The sequence below is a fragment of the Ambystoma mexicanum genome, chromosome 8, assembly GCF_040938575.1.
Source record: "Ambystoma mexicanum isolate Mex_15411 chromosome 8, UKY_AmexF1_1, whole genome shotgun sequence".
In the NCBI taxonomy this organism is placed as follows: domain Eukaryota; kingdom Metazoa; phylum Chordata; class Amphibia; order Caudata; family Ambystomatidae; genus Ambystoma; species Ambystoma mexicanum.
Genome location: NC_090929.1, coordinates 112,788,796 through 112,805,720, shown reverse-complemented (window position 1 = coordinate 112,805,720; position 16,925 = coordinate 112,788,796). Strand labels below are relative to the sequence as shown.

The 16,925-nt window shown below is 47.0% G+C and overlaps 1 protein-coding gene across 3 annotated transcripts in view; it reads right to left on the bottom strand.

Annotated features, from left to right (window-relative positions):
* GOLGA1 (golgin A1) overlaps positions 1-16,925 on the bottom strand; it is an 804,100-nt gene that overhangs the window by 427,005 nt on the left and 360,170 nt on the right. The gene's annotated exons all lie outside the window — the stretch shown is intronic.

Below are 16,925 nucleotides of genomic sequence, written 5' to 3'. Positions count from 1 at the left end.
ATCTCTTTCCACCCTGTCCTACCTATCAGAGACCATCTCCAAACTCCTCCTCACGTCCCACCAGGACGCAATACACCAACTTACTCCATATCCCATGCATCAAAAAAGCCAAAGCCGGTGGCCTTAGCTTCCCCTACATTGCTGCCAAGTCCTGGAACGCTCTACCTGCAGACATTAGAGCGGAGAACTCACTCCCGATTTTTCATAGGAAACTTACGACCTCCTTCCTTGCACAATAATATGTGACACTCGCTAACCAATGTAAATATATCGCACTGTAAATTTGTACAAATGTCATACCTGCTCCTGTAAATTATGTATTACTCGTGTATATGCAACTAAGATATGTCTGTAACAAGCGCCACGATGCCCCCGGGCTGACGTGCGCTCTACAAATCTGAATAAATAAATCCCTGTGGGGAAGGGCTGTCAGGTGTGTGTGATTCTTGTCAATTGCCTGACCCTTGTGTTGGGATATGTCAGGTAAATGGATCTGGTGTTAGTATGTTGTCTTTCATGTTGTGAGAAGGTGTTTGTGTCGGAAAAGGGGAGTGGGGGCTAGAGTGTTTCCTACGTGGTCGGATGGGGAAAAGGTGTTGGAAAAAGGGGGGATACCGCATCTCACCTGTCGGTGACCCCCATCCAGGTGATCCTCCCTCACTGATCCACCCCCAGGAACTGGTTCCAATAGCGATGGCCTTGTCCGGGCCACCTGGATGACAGACCCCCAGGGACTAGTCAGAGAGACCCCTTCAGGTTTCTCACAGGGTGCTGTGTAAGTACAGTTAACCACACAAAGACAGTCAAGTATTACGAGCCAACGCAAAAGTACAAAGATAATTTACTAGACCTTAACACACTAAGCAGGTAAAAAGTAGGAGAAACATATCACGCAACACACAAATATACACAGTTGGAAATCTCAATGTATCTACTTTACACTAAAACACAGTAAACGCAGTTTAATAAACCAAAGCAATGAAACTGTAGCAAGTAAAGTAAAAAGAACAATGCATTAAAAAAAGCAAATGCAGTGCCATATAAATATAAGGCAGACACCTAACTTGGTATTTTGCCCTCAATCTTTCCCTATGGCATGGAGGAAGGCATGAAAACAGATACGTGCATTCAGATTTTTCAAGTGACCAACCCAGGGGCACACCGAAGCGCTGGGAAAACATACATTTGCCATTGGTCCCATCGAAGAAAGTCCAGGGGGTTGCAGGTGTAGTGGGTCAAGTAGTGTCAGGTTTGGGTGGGACTACACAGCAGTTCCGATAGCATTCTAGGACAGATTCTCAGATGGACAAGTCAGATCCATCAGGAAAGCAGTCACCACTGGTCACACAATGTGAAGAGACCTTCAGGACACAGCGGATGAAGAGCATCAATGAAGTAACCCCTGTCAGGGATCAGCAGGTGCAATTCTTGGTGGAGATCAAGATCAGACACCGGTTCTTGGTGGAGGTCAAGATCAGACACCGGGAAGGTCCCTCCTTCATCCATGAGAGCAGCAACAGCATGAGTGTTTATCTTGGGCCACAAATAGACGACCTGCCGAATCCCAAGCGCCAACTCATGATGGTGACTGATGCAGTAGCGCTAAGTCTGTAGTCAACATGATGGTCCTGGGACACTTCAGATGTCCTTCGATAGCTGGCTTTCTGATGCAGGACTACATGGTCTCATCAGTCCACTGGTCGAAGCACAGACGGAGGGATGCAGGGAGTTCTGTGGTCACAAGAAAAGCAACAGGGCTTCACCAGTAGATGGCTTTTGCAATGGTGGTTGTCGTTAGCAGAAGCCTTCCGTGTCTTCAGCATGGGCTCCTATATATCAGAGATTCTTGGCTCCAGGGGTAGACCTTACAAACAGCGCCGGGCTCGTTTTTCCTATACCTAAATATGTGCTGGAATGGAAAGAATTTGTACCATTAAAACAGGTAACAGCTATCAAATCATGGGAAGCCACAAACCCCAGATCTACCCAGCAACAGATACATCCAGGCCAGAATGGGTACTGTTACTAGACAGTCTACCTGGCCTGAAAGGCCAGGTAGACTACTAAAAAACAAGACAGCCAAAGGAAAGATCCTAAATCACATGCCACCACCTTTTTGAGAATATATGTTATTTTATATGATCTTATAAAGCAGACATACGCCCGAAGGCATCTTGGCGCTAGGAGGAGCAAGGTGAGGCACACCGAAATTAAAAGAGAAAAGTCTTCAGGGCACGCAATAGACACAGCACAGAAAGGGGGTAAGAAGACAGATTGGGACCGGTCAGTGAAAAAATCCAAAAACCAGTTCAATACCCGGCCTCCCAGGCACGCGCTCGACAAACGGGAGATCAGAGAAGGATGATCAACCGCGTTGAACGTGGCCGACAGGTTATGTAAGAGCAAGACTCCCACACTGCCCTGATCGACTAGGCGGGTTAGATTGTCAAATACGGAATTGAGAACTGATTCTGTGCCTCTCCCATGGTGGAAGCCGGACTGAAATATATCAAAGTAGCCAGATGATTCATAAAAGATGACAGAAGGGGAGAAACCAACGCCTCAAGAACTTTCATCAGGAGATGGGTCGAAAATTAGCCAGGATAGCAGGGTCCAATGAGGGATTCTTCAATAGGGGGAGCACACGAGCGTGTGTCAAGGACCTCAGAATCAGCCCTTCTTGAAAAGATAAGTTAACTGCCGGTGTAATATCAGTGATAATATCAGTTGAGACAGCTTTGAGCACATCCAGATGGATGGCATCAGCAGTAGAGGCTGATTTGAGGCCATGAATAGCTTTCAAAATATCCTGCTGAGAAGCAACAGGAAAAGAGGCCCATGACATATTAGGGGTGGGTAGGTCAGGGGAGTCTTCCTTAGTCACAATCCCAGCAGAGTTGGCTTTAATGTCCTCACATATAGTTCCAATTTTGGAATGAAAAAAGGAGGAGAGAGATTCACACAGTTTGTGAAGGCTCGATGGAGGAGCCTGACTTAGTCGGGGTTGAGAGAGACTGCACTAACTCAAAGAGCGCCTTGGGCTTATTGACAGCATCCTCAATCATTCCACCAAAGAAGATTATTTTTGCTCCTAGAATTGCCTTTTGATAAATTGTTAGAGCCAAGCGAAAGGCGGCTCTGGTATCAGTCGTGTAACTGGCCCTCCACTTCCGTTCGGCCTGACGACAGCCTAGTTTTAATGTTCTAAGCTCATCTGAAAACCAGGATACGGACGTGTGGGCTCTTTCCTTACCGAGCTTGGCCAAGCTTGGCCGACGCTAGCTGGTCGGCCACAGCTAAAAAAGGACGTACCCAATGTCTCCAGAGTGCAAGGATTATGAGAAGCACAATGAGAGAGAAGAGAGACGGACAATACGGAAGGTTCCACCTTGCGCCAATTCCTTTTCAGAGTGGCCAGCTTGGGAGGACGCCAGGCAGGGGCCGGGAGAGCAACAGTAAATGACATCAAATAGTGGTCAGACCAGAGAACAGGGGAAGGGGCGATAGTAGCAATAAGTGACTTAGGAGCACAGATAAAGTCCAGGGTGTTCCCCAGCTGATGAGTGGGTTTGTGGATTAGTTGTGGAAGATATAAGTCCATCATTAAAGAAAGAAAGTATTCGACCTGTCTAGCAGAAGTAGAGTTAGCAGGCAAGCTGAAATCCCCTATCACCCAAAGATTGGGATGGTTAACTTGAAGAGCAGATACCACATTGGGGAAATCGGTATAAAATGTAGCATCAGCCCCAGGGGGCGATATACCAGCAGGACGGTTAGTGTAGTCACCGCCGACATAGATATAGTGGCAAGAAGACACTCCATCTTCAGCGAGTGCACTGGTACTAGGTGTGAGACTTTGAGGGAGAATTTGTGCATAATTCTGCCACTGGGATGGGCAGACAGGCGGTCAACATGGGCAAAGCTATAGTTGGCTGGAAGAGCTTGCACAATGGAGGGACCAGAGGAGTCTCTTAGCCAAGTCTCGGTTATAAACTATAAATCTAACTGAGTCGTAGTCATAAGATCATGGGATTCTAAGGCACACGCAACTAGGGAACGCGTATTGAGCCGAACACAGCGAAGCAAAGCTTTGGTGGACATGGAAGAGGCACTTTGTGTATTATTATTGCTGGACGTGGCAGACACATTATACATTTCTCTGCTAATTCGCTTCAACCTTAGAGACCCCCAGAACATGGGCCAGTTTGCCTGCTCTTGTTACCACCAGTTATCCAGTGGGCTTTAGCATGACCCGCCTGACATCTCCATTGGTTAGTTCGTTGATGACCAAAAATGGCCTAGATGATGTAGGTACATGGGGATTAGGGTTAGGATTTACATCAATCAAGGACGGGCCCTCATCTAATTGTGTTTTTTGCATCGCCAAAGGCTGGTTGCCTCTGGGGTCCACCTTGGATTTCAATTTTTTTAAGGCTCTATAGTTGGTGATAAATTCAGCATGGACTGTTCAATGCGCAGAGCCGATAAGGCATGTTCCTCAGAGTCAGCAGTTATTCTTACAGAGTATGTCACTGCCGCAGCGTGGACCTTAGCCTTGGGTAAGCTAGGGTGTGTCACAGGTTTTGTAGAAATTGACCTCGGTTGACCATCCACTCCTGCAGTGATGGTGATGACTTCAGATGTTAGCTGGGCAGGTTGATGAGATGGCACAGTTTTAACAGGATATTTATTTTGTTTCCACCTTCTGCTGTCTGTTGTGTCCTGCTTTGTCCGCATGGCAGTGCTTCAGGCTAGCTTCATGTATTTTCTACAGCAGTGTTTTTAAGAACCGTTATTCTTCCGCTATGCTTGAGCAGAGTTAGAATAGAGCCTCCATTTTGTGCTCCAAGTTGTCCAATTTGCTGAGTTTTTCCAACACACCTAGCTTCACTGGAGTAGATTTTCCCCAGATCACAGGCTCACAGTTCTGCTCTCCATCCTCCATTTCACGATCACTTGATGAAAAATCTGAGGTGGAAATAAGGTCTCGAGTGCTGGACAGGGTGGAGCCAATGACGTTGTTAAAGTCTGGTTTTGAGGGACCCAGGGAGTTACGTCATAGGTTCAAACAATGTTTTAATAATGATTCATTGTTATTAATGTTAGAGAACTCTGGCGAAAGCTCTATTGCAGTATTTGTGGGTTCCAACACAGGGTCCTTGTGGCTGGAGGTCGCTGCAGTGTTTACCACAGGGTTTTCCTCATGCACAGTTCGTGCTGCGCCCATAAAGATGGTGTTTTTGGGCTGTAATGAGCCCTTTGTACTTGTTCAATCCTTCTTGTCCTTTTTTGGGTGGGGAAAGCCTCCCAAGGCCCGCTTCCCTGCAACTTGATTTCTTGAGCGTTTGCCCTTACGCTGCACAGTGCTGTTTAAACCATACGTGTGGAGGTTGGGTTTTGGCATTGCAGCGCGGTAAAAAAAAAATCGGCTTTCTAGCATGACTAAAAGGGCAGTAGGACTACGTTTTGATGCTCACAGAATCAGCCCACAAAGCTGCGGTCCTGTGAAGCTGTAACCGCCAACACTTGCCGCCTTCAGGTCCTTCTTTCGCACCTATTGTCGAGTACAGGCAAAGGTTCAAAATTCCAAAGCAATACAATTGCTCGCTCACCAGCTGTACCCAGCAACTCCAATCGCAATCCGCCGTGCTCCATGCAAGACCCTCTCTCATCAGCTAGTGGGCAGTCCAGCCCTGGCAGCAGGGCAGCAAAGCTTCAACCGCCTCAACTGCCACAAATGCCCTTGTATGCCCTTCACGGCGCTTTGCGCCTTTGGGTGGTTTATGGGTATTCCCAATATACTCCTCCCCTCACTCAGGAAGCAGTGTATAAAAATGGTAGAGGGACTACCAGTATTTTGTTTGCTGATTGCTGCATACACCAGCGCTGGCACTCAAGTCTTCGATTCTCGGGGAGAACAACAAAGTGTTCACAGCAGTCTTTCCCTGCCACAACTGCCCTTGGATGCTCCATATAAGGTGCCCCAGAATTGATCAGTCCTTATACCATCTATTCAGTGTTCAAATTTCCCATAGCTCTTCCTATAGGGGTTCATAAGGTCTGGGCACATTGTCAGTATACGTCGATCTGTTTCGATGTCGCTGCAACATGGAGATAAGAGTCTTTGGGCCATGGGAATCTTATACCAAGCCCTGCCGATACTCCCTAGTTGATTGAGGCGAAGCGCCTCAGCTCGGGGTCACAGGGCTTCACAAGGTAATCAAATATCAGATTAGGCTGAAGCCCTGGGAAGCATAGAGACGATATCGCTTCTTCCCGTTGAGTTTGTTCAGGCTGTGGATTCTATCCCAGTCTTTAGCCTTTAGTTTTAGAACAGATTCTGTTGGGTAGGGAGATGGCAAGACTCAGCGGTATGCCCAGCAATCTCAAGAGATCATTTGCGGTGTGTGCCAGTTCGTGAATAAAAAGCGTACCCTTATGGGCCAAGATATCAACACCCAAGATGTTACGCAATTCATTGGCATCCCCTTTCGAGGAGACTATTCCGAGAAATAAAATGGTGCGTTGGACAAGCCAAATGGAGGATAGGGAGGAAACACCAAATTCCATTCTTAGTACTTCAGGGCACAAAGACCAGAAGATTCATAATGGAACGCAGAATCTCCGCCTCAAACCCATCAAGCCATTTCATCAGGTCTCCTGAAAGTGCCTGCAAGCCGTATAGTATTGATGGGACGAGACTCTTACGATATAATATCAAGAGACCCGCTTAATTGTTTCCTCCCTTACAACTAACGTACTGCTTAATGGCTAGACATTTCTTCCATATCTTATTACTTACGTAGTCACCTATAAAATGAGCTGAGGGATTTCATTTGAGAGGAAATTGCAGATAAACATAGGAGTCAACTATTTCCAGTACAGCCTGGCTCATCTTCCATGGAAATCCTGGATTCTTTGGTATGGAACCACTTAAGCACATGACTTTAGTTTTGTTGATGTTGATAATCATATGATTGTCATGTGAAAAGATCAATAATGCGTCAATAGAGCGCTGAAGTCCGATGGGGGTTTGATCGAAAAGAATGATGTCATCTGCATAGCCAAGCTATGAGATCGAGACACCATTTATCTTTGGGGGATAATTTCTTACTGCTTCTAGGTATCTAGCCATATCAGCTGTATAGAGATTATATAGCAGGGGTGCACAAACACATCCCTGCTTCAGTCCCAAGTTGATTTCTACCAGCCCAGTAGTTATGCCATGGTGCACTATGCGTTAGTGTATTATAATTTTATGAAATACAATAAATGAGGGCCAATATTCCAGGAAGTAAGCTTCGACCAAAAGAGGGAGCGTGAGACCAAGTCAAAAGCTTTACTGAAACCTATCTGACAGTAATAAAGGTTTGGGCTCGTGCATAGGGAAGAATTTGTCATAAGAGATTGTATTGCACATTTATTGACCAGGGTTCCATGTGATTTTCTAAAACCTGTTTGAAGGGGTTTAAGTGATTCACTTTCAAGTGCCCACTGGTTTAGTTTTGCAAAAAGAATGCAAGAATATATGTTCATGCTTGAGTCAAGCATGGCTAAAAGTCTATAATTTGAGGGGTCCCCCCTTCTCCCTTTTATAAACTGGTATCAGTATAGACTTCAGCCAACGTTCAAGAACCCATCCAGTATATCCTATCTGACAGAACAGGTTTAACAGTATCTTCGCCCAGAAAGTTGGACTGGCCGACAAGGTGGCATTGCCCATCAGTCAAGTCCAGGTGCCTGTGAAGACTTTAGCTTATTTATGATGTGTATTACGTCCTCCACATCATAGATTATGCCAAAGAAACAATTGGAAGGGGCATACGGAGTAATAGAGGGATAATCTTCTCTATCTGAGTGGTATGACTGAGATGTGCTCCACCCATTGAGCTTCTCCCATTTGAAGTGTTATTTTTGGCGAACATAGAATTATACAGCTTCTGTGGTGTGGGCTCATGCAGCCCTTGTTGCCAAGGCCAATAAGGTGTAATCATATTCAGCCAATAATGTTCACCTTTTCAATATAAGGGCACACTAGCCCTTTCCATGCGCTCTGCATTACATTTTAGCACTCTGCTAATGCTGCAGGCTCATTAGCCTCTTTTGCCATATGTGATCTTCACAGTATACAAGTTTCCAGCTTTTTATTACGTGTGCCCTTCACAATTCTCGATATGCAGCCTTTTGTGATATTCAGCACTCAGGAGTTTCAAGCATTCAACCTTTCTGGATGATCGGCATTCAAAACTCAAGCGTTCCGCTGGACATTACGTGCGGTATGCATTTTGGTGAACATCTGGCTTAACAGCCCCTCACAGAGTTTCCCGGAGCCCTGCGTTACTACAGATGCTTACCGGACGATCACTCCTGCGCTGACGGGTGCTTTCCTCAGCGTTCCCTGACCTCAGTGCTGGTCTCCGCCTCTGCTTCTTCCACAACGGTCGCACTTTGCCTTTCCCCCAGAAGGGCTTTCCAGACGGGCACTGCTCCCCTGGCTGGAATCTCGGGAACTCTCAGCATCTCTGCTTCCCGTCGCGGCTCACTTCACGTTCTCTGCTGCTCCTGCAGCTACTCTCCCACACCACTCTACTTCCCTGTGTAAGGAAGGCATGGTATCAAAAGTAAGACAGACACAAGTGACCACAGTTCAAGGGTGTTTATTGAACCTTCACAAGGGTGAGATAAACGTCTATCTAAACCTAAATCTACAGATGGAAGCTAGCGACAACCATCAAATAATAATAATGCAGTCCTAGTGGAGTCTTGTCAACATAAAAGGGCCTATGCTAAAAAAAAAAAAAAAATTGCCAATACTTACTACTAATTTACAAATAATGTGGGTTGATGTTCATGAAAAAGAAAGAAGTGTTCACAAAATGATAAATCAGGATGTTCGGACCGTTGGCCTTCCTTGCCTAGGTTTTCAGCCGGGACAAGGCGGTTCACTCGAGCAAAGCACACACTCTGGCTTACGTGGCACAAGGATACAGTTCCACTTTTACAGTTCAAGATCTTCTGTGTTCAAGTCTCTTTACTTCTTGCAAATCTCTTGACTCAGAGGGTCGAGTACACAACAATGAAACGTTTTTTTCCTTTTCCAGTATTCAATTTGGGTGTTCACCCTGGACCCCCCTCAGCCAGGCTCAGATCCCTTTCCATGCATGTTGAGATAATTCTTTCTCAGGTGACTCATAATACACCCAGGATCCCCCTCAACTGGGCTCAGATCACTCTCTTTCACTCGATTAGTATCCCTCAGTCAGGCCCAGACCAATTGTAATATACTTTAAATTATCAAAGACTTTCGAGTGTGCACAGGGTTTAGCTTCACCCGTTGCATGACCACTTCGATCACAATATTCCTTTTCTCAGACTCTGCATCAGTTGGATACCTACCAGAGACTTTCAAATAAGCACCCATGTGGCGCCGGACCACTCTGTGTATGGTATCTTTTCCTGCTCTCCAAAGTTAAAATATGATGTTCAATTACTCCTTTTGGTTTTCACTCATATCGGCATGTCTCTTTGTAAACGCCTCACAAACTGTTCTCTCTTTGTACAATGTTGCTGCTTGCAACCTTAGTTCAAAACACAAGCTGGCTTGGTATCAGTCTCTCTGACTCACCGGCTGTGCTGTCTTTTCCTACATCGCTTTGTTGTAGGTGCCAAGGACAGTACCACAGTGGCAATCGCTCCTCCCCTGCCCTATCGACGCGGGAGAGCCCCGGTGTCATGATGCCTACCCCCCGGGCTTCCAGATCAAGCCCATCAGCCCCAGGAGCAGGCATCCAGGCATTTACAAAAACCCCAGCAGCCCCAGCTAGGGGCTGTCTGGGTTCAGTCCTGGCGCCGTAGGCACCAGGCTCATAATAAAAATCAGTCCTGGCGCCATAGGCGCCAGGCTCATAGACTTTACTTACCTCATGCAGACCATGCTGCAAATAAATCCAAGCCAACGTGAGGCCTGGATGGGACTATTTTACTACAGGGACTATTTTTTACTCAGGTGTGGTCCTGGGGAACTTCTTTCCTGGGACTACTTTGGAGGCTATTTAAACCACGCCCGAACAGGAGCACATGCTTTGTGTTATTCTGCATCCAGCAGCGTGAATCTCACCGTGCCTGCAGCCAGCATCCAGTCTTCTGCCACGCCCGCGTGCCTGCAGCCAGCATCCAGTCTTCTGCCACGCCTGCCTCGAATCCGGAGCTCCTAGAATAAAGAGGAAGAAAAGGACAAGGTTAGAAAACGAACTTATTTCAAATTCCTCACCTGATTCCGGATCCATTTCATCTCCCGACCTGGAAAGTACATCAGGCCTGCATGCGTTGCTTCGCCAGTTCCAGCACGGCGCCATACTCACCAGTTCTCACAGCATCTTTCGATCCGGCACTGTCTCCATCATTTCTTCGGCGTACTCCGGCACCTAGGGGCACAAGAATAACAAGGTGAGCCAAGGGAATCAACAAATACCTCTTACCACCATAGACTTACCTGATTTACCACCGGCGGTATTATTCTCCATATCTTCATATGCCGCATCTGTAAAGAGGGAGAAAAACAACACGTTAACGCATGCAATAGTTACCGGACAGTGTTGGGTAACACAGACTCTTACTGAACGCCAGCAGCAGCTACGAGACCTTCTTCTCACAAACTCAGTTGCAACTTAAGGAAGGAAGGGGACAAGAGTGAACATCGGGCACATTGAACTCTTGGAACTTGATACTTACCAATCCCGTCTGGGACTTCAAAGTCAATGCTTACCGGAACTCTCCCAACGCCTTCAAACCAGTGAAGTAACTGGTATATACGCACCCCTGCAAGACACGCAGGATGGAGAGCTCATCTTTTACAAACATAAGGTGAGGTTACTAAGGGGATATCGGAGGTGATTAGTGGGGGAGAGCGAGAACAGTTGGGAGGCCATCACTAAAACCCACAGGTGGCTAATCCCCGTCTCCACTTGCAGGAAAATACTTCTTCGGGTCCAGCAGACAAGACTAGGCGGGCCAGTCCAGACAGTCATCTCTGCACTACGTATCACGTTGACGGAGACCACAGCTGCCCGGGTCCGATCGACACCCCTGTGGGGTCCAGGTGAGCGTAACACCCGGGTACATCCGCCACACTGTGCCGGTTTGATCAGCCTTAATTTATGGTCTTCGGTTTCTTATTTTCCAAGGCTCACGAAAGTAACAGTCTTTAGAGGTCACAGGTGCTTCCTTCCTTGCGACTTTCTCTGATCTTGCCGTCTTTCCCCTTGTATTAAACTGCCATCTTGGAACTGCTGTTTCCTCGTGTGGTTTGCCTCGCTTAGAATGTGCTTTCGTGCTCCACGTTTTTCCGCGTGGGGCAGTGTGATGGAAGTCGGGTGTGTGTGTGTAATAATCCGTAATTGCCTGACCTTGCCAGTCCATGGTGTTGTGACATCTCAGGTACACAGCTCTGGTGTTAGCCCGTTGTTGCTCATGGTGAGCTGTCGATGAGAAATAGTTTGTGCCGGAAAAAGAGGCGTGGGGTTGAATTCCTAGGTATCCTACTTGGTAGGATGGGGAAAAGGTGCTTTTGGGAAAGGGATACCGCATCTCCCCTGTCAGTGTCCCACTTCCACTCCCCGAGGACCCCCACATCCATGTGATCCTCCCTCACTTGTCCACCCCAAGAACTGGATCCAATAGCAATTGCTGTGTCCTGCCCACCTGGATGACAGACCCCGGGGGACTAGTCAGGGTGACACCTTCAGTTTTCTCACATATCTTTCCCCTATTCAAGGTGGATGTGCCTGTTCTTTGGTCAGGTCTCCTGTTACGCCCGAGCAGAGAACAGGGACGAGAGATGTCCAGGAACTCTGTATTATTCCACTAGTCTGTTTTAATAGACAGAGGTAGAGTGGTTTTCGCGGTTTCTTTACAATAACCTATGAATTGGGTTTCAAGGGCTGTCTTGGGTTTTATTGGCTCAGAGTTTTCCCAGTCCTATAATGGAGAGTTTTGGTAACCGCAGTTCGCCTGCCAGGATTTCAGGGGTAGAACATCTCAGAAGGGAGGTGGAGATTCCTGCAAGAGAGTAAAGAAGATGGGGAAGTCTTGCCCCAGAATAACTTCTTCAGGGAGCCCGGGAATTATGGCTGATGAAATTTCACATAATTCGCCCCAGATTTCAATGTGTACCCATATTTTAGGGTATACTTCGTTGTCTCTATGTACACGTTACTCTGACTAGATCCTTGCGGTCTAGGTCTATTGTTGTAACTAAATCGGCCCATATAGCAGTTTGCTTACTACCAGAGTTGATTAAGGCTCTTACCGGTTTCCCATTTATCCAAGCCTTTTCATATGTGAACTCGGTAGGAGTTTGACATAAACAGATGCTAAAGGTCTCTGGCTCTTCTTCAGGTTCTTCCCATTCTTCACCCTTTAAGCAGCCTATTTCCATAGGTTCGTCTTTTATATTCTTTTGACAGTGTCTAGCTAGATGTCCTATTTCTCTACAGGAAAAACAGAACAGAGGAGGTGGTCTGCTCCCTTTTAACTCCGCCCTTCGGCTTTCATCTTTAGTCTTTGGATCGGTTTTCACGATTTCTACTGGCTCTCATGGCATCCCTTCCTTGACCCTATGTGACCTCCCGTGTCCATCTATTCACTGGGGTTGAGGTTGATGGTGAGTTTATGATCTCTCCGTTCTTCCCATCGATGGGCTAGGTGAAGTGTTTGGCTGCGTCCAAATGGTTTTGCACAGTCTCAATGGCCATCGCTAGGTAGATTTAACTGCAAGACAGATTTTTGCAAAAAAGGGGGTAACGAATTTGTAAATTGTTCTAGGGTAATCACTTCCGTCAGTTCATCTAAAGATGTATCATTAGTCCATTATTTTGACTCCTTCAGCCAGCTCTAAAGGAGTTTCTCCCGGGTTCAGCCTAATGGCTCGCAATTTCTGCCGAAAAAAATTGCAGGTTTGCCCAACTCTTTTTAACAATCTTTCCTTGATGGATAGAAAGGAGGCTCGTTGTGTAAGGTTAAGTAGTTGATAGGAAGTTTGGAGTTCACCTTTCAAGAAGGGACCCAAATAGCATCTGACTACCATGGGAAAAAAAGGCTCGGAGGGAGGGGGATTCAGAGCACTGGGTCTGATGAAAGAAAAGACCAGCCAAACCTTTAGAATTATTCGGTCCCACTGCTGTATGTTACAATGGGAGAGAGAAAGGGCATCTAGTAAGACTTGAGGCTTAAAGAACAGATCCTGTTTACTAGACGGGATAAGTAATTGAGAGGACAACATCTCTTTCAACATGTATACACAGTCAGAACCTAGATGATCATCCACTTTATTTTCCCCTTCCTGTGGTACCCCAATTATTAGCATGGGTTTTAAATTTTATCAGTTGAATCAAATCCCACTCTGACACCATATGTAAGGAACTCATGGTGGAAACAGTAAAGACAGACACAAGTGATCACAGTTCAAGGGTGTTTATTAAACTGTATGCAGGTTAGAAAAATGCCTAATCGAAACCTAAATCTAAGATGGGGCAAGCTGCGACCATCAAATGAAAATAAGGCAGTCCTAGTGGCGTTGTGTCAAATAAAAGGGCCTATACAAAAAAAAAGTCTGCCAAACCTTACAACTAGATAGAAAGAGTGTGTGGGATAAGGTTCCCAAAAAAGAAAGAAGTGTTCACATATAATAAGTCAGGATGTGGTAGCTAGGGGTCTCCCTTCCCCACGCTTTAAGCCCGGGACAAGGCGGGACTCCTGAGCACAGCACACTCTCGAGCTTTGCCAACACGAGATGACAGTTCCGTTCTCAGCTATCAGGACCTTCAGTGGTTAAGTCTCTTTACTTCTCGCAAAATGTCTCCTGCCTCCGAGGGCATGATTGGTTTAACAATAACAAACAAACGTTCCTTTCTTTTGGCAGTGAGGGTGATGGTTCCTCACCCCTCGATCCCCCTGTTCCGGACGCAGACCCTTCTCAAATCTCAGCCTCCCTCCACCGTGTTCACTATGGCTTATTCATAGAACACTATCACTTGTTGCATTCTCAAGTCTTAATGTCTTTTAAAACAACACACTGTGAACCTCCCTCTGTCAGGTTCACTCTTGTGATCACAATGTTCTTTTTAGTGCACCATGCTTCGCCCTTTACTGTATGTCCCTTAGGGTGGAGATTCTTCACTCCGGGGACCACTCTTCTGGGTGCAGACTCCTTTCGTATCTCAGCCTCCCTCCTCGGGTTCACTATGGCTTCTTTACACAACTTTATCTGTTACATTCATGTGTCTGTGGGTGTTAGCTTTTCACCCTCTGGATCCCCCTCTTTCGGGCTCAGACCCCTCTTAAACGTCAGCCTCCCCTCTGTCAGGTTCACTATGGCTTTCCTTACATTCATGAGTCTTCATGTCTTTTTAAACAGTTTCCTGTGGACATCCCTCTATCAGGTTCACTCTTGTCAACACACTGTTCATAGGCACATCAGGCTCTGCCCTTTTCATTGCCATCCCTCCGTCGGGGGTTCCCTCTTGGCAGCTGTTGCTAATCACACTGTTTTTTCTCTATTCTCACCATGTGGGATTCAACCCCTTTGTTTTCCAATTGTTTGTCGGCCAAAGACTTTCGACCGTACAGCAGATTTTGCTAGACGTCTGTATGACCACTTTGACCTGTTTTCTGCTCTTCTAAGGCCTTCTGGTATCGGTAGTTTCAACAAACACAGGATCAACCAGAGTCTCTCTCGAGTGAGTACCAACGTGGTGACGGACCCTTCTGCAGCTGGTTTTCCCTTAATATTAACTGTTCTTTTAACTTCCCTTAAGTTGCTAGTTTGCGGTTTTCGTTCAAAGGTTCAGTTTCAGCTGTGATGAACCGCTTGGCTTTTCTTGTATCTGGAGTCAAGGACGGTACCACAGTAGCAGGCGTCTCTCTCTCGGTCCAGCTTATCAGCGTATGCATGCTCTGTGTACCGTTGACATCTGCTGCAACAAACGCTGTCTATTCTTTGCGGTTTTACGATTCCTTGCAGGGAGGTTTTGCGGGTCTGGCTGGGAAAGTGCAAGGTCGCCTTCTCTACTTGTCGCCCCTTCAGTTCTCGCTGCTTTTCTCCTCCTCTTGAATTGCTGTGCTTGGATAGCTGTGTCGTTGTGCGGTCTGCCTTGCTCGTATTGTTCTCTCGCGCTCCACTTTAATCCCTGTGGGAAAGGAAAAGAGCTGTCAGGTGTGTGCGATTCTGGTAAATTGCCTGACTTTGCCTGACCCTTGTATTGGGACATGTAGGGTAAATAGTCTGGTGTCAGTCCGTTGTCTTTCGTGGGTGCAAAAGCATTCATGTCGGAAAAAGGGGGGGCAGTGGTAGGATGGGGAAAAGGTGTCGGAAGAAGGGGGGATACCGCGTCTCACCCGTCAGTGTCCCACTTCCACTCCCCGAGGACTCCCCATCCAGGTGATACTCCCTCACTGGTCCACCCCCAGGAACTGGATCTAATAGCGATGGCCATGTCCTGGTCACCTGGATGACAGGCCCACGGGGACTAGTCAGGGAGACACCTTCAGGTTTCTCAGAGAGCAAGGGTGTCAATATGGTCCTTGATGGTTCTGGAGGAGCAGGGGAGCACCTCCTTAGATGACACTTTCATAAATCAGACTTGTCTAGAATCATCGTCTGGTATAGTCAAAGAAAAAGAGGGGAAAGGAGGAGGAGAGGGAGAGGCAGGGCGAGAGGACGACTAGAGAGGACAGGATGTCCTGAGTTTTAGTGGTGAAGTGAGAAGCCAGAGCCGTACAGAGGGCCTGGGACGGAACAGGAGAGGTGGAGACTGCAGAAGGATTGGCCAGCACCTTGCAGATTTTAAAGAGTTTGACCATGTTGAGACCGCAGAGACGTGGGCTTGGATGTGGGCTCTTTTCTTTGACAGGACAGAGAGTATGTATTGCCTTTGGAGCAGGCAGCACGCCAGTTTGTCAGAGGATGCGTCCGATGCCCTCCACTTCCTTGCGCATTCATGGCATTGCCTCGCATTGGAAATCTTCCCTCTCTAACACAGGAGTTGTTCGCCCCTGTATCTACAAGAAAGGAAAATCCTGACTCGTGATTCCCCTTGTGGGTCTGGTGAAACAGATAAAATTGAACACATCAAGTCAGTCTGTGGGCTGTGCTATTGCGGATACAGGCTTGTCCCTGTGAAAGGATTCCACCCACTACGGTCCCACTCCCTGTTCTCTGTGTGGGTGTCTATACTCCCGTGCTGGCATTCTAAGTTGCCATGGTAGTAGTCTGTGATTAAATCTGAGCTTACTTTGTATCAGTACTTGCTGGGCCTGTGCCGATGGCAGTTGTGTTTGTATTGGCAACTGTTCTATATTTTTCATTTGCGGTGCGGGTGTCTGTTATGGTGTTTGACCTTGGGCATAGTACTCGGGTGGCCCTACGCTGTATGGTGGGGGGTATAACAACCCCCCCCTTCTTGGGTCCTGCCAATTCTGTGGCCCCCTTCCTCTGCTCCTCTGCTTCTACACACTTTGGCAATGTTTCCACACGTCCAACACTGCGTGGGTGTTCTCAAAAACTAGGGTGTCCCCCATTGAATCCCCCTCCTTGTGATGCTTGTATCCCGACCCCTCTTCTTCGCAGCGCAATCAATCTGCCTCGTGCAGCGCGAGAATATATGGTCCTTACCTTTTTTCTGCAAATGCCTTGTGGGAAATAATTGTATTCTCCCCTTCCTGCAAAATTCTCTCCAGCCATTATCTGTCCTTGCTGTGCGTCTTGCGTGACCCCTCCCTCTCCACTTGTGTCCCTCTCCACTTGTGTCAATACTGCGCCAAGTCTAAACTGACTTTGCTACTTCTAGTCTACTTTCCTCTAGCTTCTTTCTCACCTTCTCTTGTAATAATCGAATTATTGTCAGCTGCATCTCTGGCCACGGTTTTAC